The sequence below is a fragment of the Heterocephalus glaber genome, unplaced genomic scaffold, assembly GCF_053883595.1.
Source record: "Heterocephalus glaber isolate CG9 unplaced genomic scaffold, H.glaber_assembly_v1.0 deba00001577, whole genome shotgun sequence".
NCBI classification, from domain to species: Eukaryota; Metazoa; Chordata; class Mammalia; order Rodentia; family Bathyergidae; genus Heterocephalus; species Heterocephalus glaber.
Window position 1 is genome coordinate 11,887,822 of NW_028258358.1, and position 7,546 is coordinate 11,895,367.

The following is a 7,546-nucleotide window of genomic DNA, read 5'->3' on the forward strand; positions in this document are numbered from 1 at the left end:
ACACTTGAAATTTTTCTTTTTCTTAGTCAATGTGTTACTCCTAAGTTTACTTTTGTGTTGTTATTTTATGACTCCACATAATTCTTCTTATTCCTCCTAAATTGTAAGTAAACAATAAATAACTGTACGCACTCTTTCCATCCTCCTTTCCTTTTCACATTTTTTGCTAAAATCATTTTAATAGATTTATAATTGTTTCAGATAATCACCAGAATTTATGTAAGTGGCACTTCATTTCAAGGAGGAATGAGTTTTCCTGAAGTTGGCAAGAGACTTAAGGGTAAATCCAATAATATGCAATATGTTAAATTTGACTCAGTGCAACTGATGTATGTTTACTGATATAAGCAACCTCATCTACCATCCTCTTTGTTAATATTTTGGTGGAGTAGCTGGTGGGGATATGAAGTTCAGCTCTGTTGGGTCCACCTCTTTGTAGAAACCTGTTTTTTCTCTGTTGTCCATCAACCTGGGAAAGACTGGGAATCAAATGACCCTGGGCAAATGATGATGCACTTCAAGTTTTCATCACCTTGACCCTTACTGCCATTCATTATAAGTTAGAGAGGTTTTCTTTAAGCTTCATTTTTGGGGGAGATGTTGAGATTCTCTGTCTTTTGTGTATTTTGAGGAACACGTAACTATTGGATTCTTTTTAATGTTCATTTTTTAACTAAAAAATCTGTTACATTGAATGTGGAAAGTTACTTCTTAAACATTTAGCACTGATTAGAAATATGATTGATTAAATTTCATTAAACATTTAAACTGCAATTATAGTTTTATTATGGCTAATCTGTTTTGATCACCTCAAATGCCCTAATATGGGGCCAAACATATGAAAGTACAATAATTTCAAAACATGTTACTGAAATTTAAACATTTGCTAAAACATCCAGATTGTTTATTCTCTTTTCTATTCCTGTACTTTTAAAGATACCTTTCTATTATTATAGCTATTTTTATTTTATTATCTTAGGGTGAAGTTCCAAGAGTATAATTTTGATATCATCCCAGACTTGAAGATCTTTATAGACTTTGAGAAAAGGAAAAACTTTGCATAATGTCTGAGGTTATAGGTTAAACAATCAGTTAATTTTTGTTGAAGCATATGACATAATTGTTGATCTTTAGGTGAATTTTTGCATTTGGTATCTCCTCCTAAAATACGTCTAATTTAAGTTCATTTTTTACAACTTGGTGTAACTCATTGATTTGTTATTAAGACTAATGGCCCGCTCTTGTAACCCTTTTAAAATATAAGCATTTATTATTAATATATTTCTGTAATTAATAAGGCCATCTGGAGTTTTTGAATGATAAGAAATAAGAAATGGAAATTGTGAAGTTAGCTCTTTTCTTTAAGTCTTCTTTTTCCTTGTTTTGTTTTTGATTGACATTCAATTATATGTATTTATGGAGTACACTGTGAACCTTTAATACATGCATATTTTGTATAATGATCAAATAAAATAATTGCCACATCTCTTACTCTAAATATTTATCATTTCTTTGTAGTGGACTTTCCTTTCATACAGCTCTTACACGCAGCTTCTGATGCAGGTTAATCCTGGAAGGTTTTGGTACCTACATTTACGATGCTTGGCTTTCTCATGATTCTCTTTGTTCATTAATTTTGCTTATGAAGATAGAAACACACACAAATATGGAAATGTAAATGTAGGAATAAATAGAATAGCATATAATATTTATATTAATATGTCAATAATCAGTGGAAGGAAAAACATAGATATTAACCAGCTCCAACAGAACAAAATACACGTCTTCTTGTGTTTACCCTTTTTGGATATTGCAGGTAATAATTTCCTTCACTGTTATTTGATTTTATAAATATCAAATAGTGAGAGTTTTTGTTTAAAATATTTAAATGTTTTGTAGCTAAGAAAAGTTATTTTTTTCTAAAATGCATTTGAGAATAATTACTGGTCCATTTGCTCTACTTCATTAAAATATTAATTATGTATCTCTTTTGGCTCAATATTTCTTTTTCTGGATGATTAAAATGGGTTTATTGAGATATAATTGATAAACTGCACATGTGTAAAGTATATAATTTTACAAGTTTTGATATATGTTGACACCTGTGACATTTTAACTATAGTCAAAATATCCATTACCTTCCCTAAGATTTTTAATGTTCCTTTGTGATCATCCCCCTCTTTTCCTTCTCTTTACCTTTTCTACCTTATACTGGGGTCATAGTTGATCTGCTTCCTACAATGATAGATTAGTTTGCATTTCTATTATTGAAATCACATAATGTGTACTTTTCTTGTCTGTCTTCTAAACTCATTACAATTATGACTAAATCCAGTCTCTGCCCCGCTATAAAACTAATTCAAATTTCACTCATTAGTTTTCATGACATAAAGATGTAATTTGTTTATCAGTTTACCTGTTGTTGATATGTAGGTTGTTTCCATTTTGGAACCATTACAAATAAAGCTCCATTTATACAAGTTTTTGTGTGAATATAGATTTTCTTTTCTCTTGGGAATAGAACTTAATGCCAATTCACATGGGAGGTTTATATATTTTAGGAAATTACAAACTATTTTCCAAAATTATTATACCACTATTCATTCCCACTAGTAATGTATGAAAGTTCCACTTGCCCCACATCTTTACTAGCACATGCTAAGTTTAGTGTTTTTAATTTTAGCTAATTCATTTTTTTTGTTGTGGTGTCTAATATTGGTATAAAACTGCATTTCGCTAATGACTAATGATGAACATCTATTCATTCATCTTAGTATATTGTATGTTCAAATCTTTCAAATGTTTTACTGAATTTTGAAAATCATTTATATAATCTAGATATGCATTCTTTATAAAAAATATGTTCTACAAACATTTTCATGTCTTTTGATGTCTTCTTCATAAAGAATATTTTTTTAATGGAGTGTGATTTTGGTGTTTTAGCTAGGAAATTTTTGTTTCACTTGAAGTCCAAAAGATTCTCTTCTAAGTTTTCTCCTAGAAAGTTTAAGTTTTAGAATCATTTTATGTTTTATATTTAGCTCTATAAACCATATAGTTCAAAATATAGAGCAAATTTCATTTTTCTGTGTATGCTTTCCAATAGGTGTGTATTTTGTTTTGGTTTAGTTTGGATTTTCAGTACTGGGGATCGAACCCAGGGCCTTTGCAGCAAGCTACATCTTCAGGGTTTTGTTTTTTTTTTGAGGCCAGATCTCCCTAACTTGTTAAGTTGGCCAGACTGGGCTCTAACTTTCAATCTTCCTGCCTCAGCCTTTCAGAGTACTGGGATTACACGTGTGCATGAGCTTTCCAATAATTTTATCATAGCTTTTATAAACTTTGTTTCTTCATGTAGTGTTTTTGCATCTTGGCTGAGAGAATCAGTTGTGCCTTTATGTGTGAAGTTATTTCTGGACACTTTATTATTTACTATTAATCTAAGTAGTGTGCGTGTGTGTGTGTTCTTTAATTTTTTAACTCTCTTGTAAGTTTTTTAACTCTGTGTCTTTCACATGCAGCTTTGCTCTTTTTGAATTGTCCTAGTCATGTATTTTTTCTGAGAAAAAGAACTGCATCATCATGAAGACTTGCATACATACACATCCCCAAGTACTAGAGCTTCATAGTATAAACTCCACTCTGGGGACCAGCAACCATGGCACTCTATAAGTTCCATCTACTGTCTGTACCTCAATTTTATCTGTTTTGATCATTGTAACTTTATATTATCTCTTGAAATTAAGTTCTACTAGTTCCTTGATTTTTTTAAAAATTTGTTTGAGTTATTCTAGATTCTTTCCATTTTAGAATCAACCTATCATCTTCTATTTTTAAAAATCCCTGCTGGAAATTTGATTGGACTTGGATTGAATCTATAGATCAATATGGGGAGACTTGACATCTTAACAATATAGGAGCTTCCAAATATGAACACACAAAATATCTTCATTTATTCAAGACTTCCTTAATTTTTATAGATCTGGAAGCTCAAATAATTTTATTAGGGCCTTTCTTTTAATCTCTTAGTTCTGCTTATCTCTGCAAGACTTTATTAGATACACAGGTTGTGATTAAAATGTAGACACTGTAACTTTCATCAACCTAAGCCTTGCAGCTTTATGACATGATAAATTGGGGAAAAATTAACATATCAACCTTTGAACTGATTTTTGATAACCCCCTTTGAGTCATCTGTCCAATCAGAATCAGTGGCTGTGCCAGGGAGCCAGCCTGCCTCCCTAAGATAACCTCTCCTTCCATCCTCCCTATGACCATGTCTTCCAGGTCACATTACTGGCTCTGTTCTCACTCTACCACCAGTTATATGGCATCCATATTGATCACACCCAAACTCCATGCCATGGGTCGGACCAGTCTCCCTTGTCCCAGACCCATATTCTTTACTGCCTATTAAACATCCTTCATGAGTATCTTACTGGCTAATCGAACTTAATGTGACCAGAATTAGCATCTCACCTTCCTTCCAAAACTAACGTCTCTTCTTCTGTTTCTTTAAATCAGATCATGTCATACCCAACTTAAAAACTTCCAGTTTTCATGTTGTCTGTGAAATAAAATCTAAACTCTCCTTTTGGTAAACAAGACTGCATGATCTGAAGCCTGTATAACCCTGCCTTCATCATGTTCTATGTTCTCTTCTCCTTCTGTACTTTAAACATCCTCAGAATAAATGATTTCTGTATCAGCCCATTTCTTATTCCTCAGTTTTTCTCTTTTCGGTTTCCTCAGACTCAATGCTTCTTTATAGGACTGAGTCATTACTCAAGTTTTAACTCCTGCATCCCCTTTTTAAATAGGTTTTCTTCACTCCTGCCTTTCTAACTAAATTGTTATTCTTTCAACTTTCTGATCAGATTATTTTTATATTTTCATTTGTCATTGTAATTATCTTGTTATTCGTTAACTTCATTGTACCCTGCTTGCTTTCTACGGAATGTGCATTCCTAAAGACAGAGACTACCTGGGCTTGTCAGTACCATTCCCCACCCTTTTTTGCAGTGTCTCATATGGAATCACTTAATAAATATACAGTTTACTGAATGTATGCATGGGTAAATATCAGTGTCATCTACTCAATAATCCTATATTCCTTGCTTTCCTTTCCCACATACATGATTTGTCACTAATCATTCAAGTCAAAATTTTCACTCTTTAGTACGCTGTATTCATTGTCGTTCTTTCTGTCCATTATTCCTACCTGAGTTCAGATCTTCTCTCCAATGTGGCTTAATTCAAGAATCTGCTAATTGAGTTCTCTGGTGACATTTTCAACTCCCTGAAGGTCATCCTTGCATGTTTCTGAGACTCAAAATGGATTAAGTTTTATTCTACTTAGATTCATTCAAGGTATCTGCATTTCTTTTAGCTTTAAATCTGATTTTAAAACCATGATAAATTGTGTACCATCGTGACTTGACCCCTGGCTATATTTTCTTGCTGTGTCTTCCTGCTCAGTGGGACTCTTTACTTAATTACTATGTAGGTGCTTGCAGAGTGAGACACAAAAAAGTTCTTTAACTCTCTTGTGTCTTTCTCATGCAGCTTTGCTCTTTCTGAATCACTCCTGTCACGTATTTTTTTCTGAGAAAAAGAACTGAATCATCATGAAGACTTGCATACATACACATCACCAAGTACTAGAGCTTCATAATATAACTCCACTCTGGGGCTAAACAACCATGGCACTAAATAAGTTCCAGATGCTATCTGTAGCTCAATTTCATCTTTTATAAAATATGAATAAAAAACAGCATCAGCTTTGTAAAGTAACAGTTAGCATTCAGTCTGTGTTAATTACTGTTACTAAACGTGACTCGTTTTTCCTGATATCCCCTCCATACTTTCCTTCACAATATTTGTCATCTCCCTCACAACATTTTTCCACCTGCAAGAGAGGAAATGCCTTAAGAACAGAACTCCTACTATTGGAAGCTGCGCAAACTTCCAATCACCTGACCAAGGGTATGGTGGCAGGATAACAAAAGACAAGACAGGATATTTCCATATAAATGGGGAGCCCAGGGCAGTCAGAGCTCTTATCAGGCTAAGACACTGTCTTCTGGAGCTTGCCACTAGTTATTAAGCATACAGCTTCTTAAAGGGGTAATGGGTAGTGCAGGGAACAGTGGTGTGGAGAGCAGTGACTCAAGCAGGGTCCTAGCAACAAGGGAACAAGACATTCTAGCAAGAACAACTCATTGATTAATGGGAAATTTGTTTTTTTCCCATAGATTAATTTTTGTTTCTGCAGAAGTTTTGTGTACGAGTCATGTTGCCCTTAGCTAGCTGTACTATTGTCTTGCCATCCAAGATGTCACAGTGTCATGGATCACTGAGACCTCTGCTGTAACCAGTGGTGTGGGGAGTTGTTCCTTTCCCGCACACCAACTGCTGACTCTTCAGACAAGCCATTGTGAGCTAATAGGCAGACTCAGACTTTTAATATGAAAAGCCAATTCATGAATTTGTAACTTACTCAGGGTGGTCTCCATTATCTTACCTTTGTATCTCATCATGAAAACATGTTCAATTAACATTTGTTAAAGAAGTTTATACATTGATTAACAACAAAATTGTTACCCAAATCTATTGGTTTTATACAAAGGTAAGGCTTTTGCCTCCTAAAAGGATTGCCTAAACTTCTTGCTATTATTTCAGACAATCTCAGTTACCTTATCTGTCCAGGAACAAAGCCCAAATAATCCATTTAAATAACCTATATATTTAATCCATGGGATTCTAATGTAAAGGGCCTCATACAGGTGCTTGTTTAATGAATAAATTTGATGAGTGAAGTGGAACTACATGGGGGGGTGGTGCTATTTCTGTCTTTATTCTCCCCAAATTCTGCCTTGGTTCCTGTATTGGTGAATTTTCCATCACTGTAACAAGTACATGAAACAATCAACTTATAGAGAGGAAAGTCTTATTATGACTCACCCAAAAAGCAACTAGATTACATTTATGTAGGGATAAGTCGCTGTCTCTTCATGGTGGAGTCTAGACTAGAGCTTCTCTCTTTGGTAGCACCTAGGTACAATGTGAAACTCACATGGGCAGTAGTGGATCAGTGTTAGCCTCTATTCTGGTTCTTGCTCCACATAGGTGGTAGGGTAAACTGAGGTAGAAGAGCAATTCTTAACATTTGCTTCACATTAGATTTTCCTGGGAAGCTTTAAGAATCTTAAAACCCATGCCACATCCCAAACTAAATCATGGTCTCTGGAGGTAAATTTTGTCCAGGTAAGATTGAGAAACATTGGCCTAAGAGAAATTAAAACATTTGGTTCGAATCACAAATATCATTCAAACATGGTAAAATTACTTTGCTATTTAAGTACAGGAATTACTAAACTTTATATGTCTTAGCTATTTACTGAGTCAGCTGCAGGAAAAGCAGCTTGTTTCTCCCTCCATTTACCTGGATTCTTGAGGACCAGAAAACTTCTAATAACATCTGCTTTGATTAGAAGTTGGAGAAAGGATGTCATTGTTCTGGTCTAAGCAAAGCAGATGTTAGTAG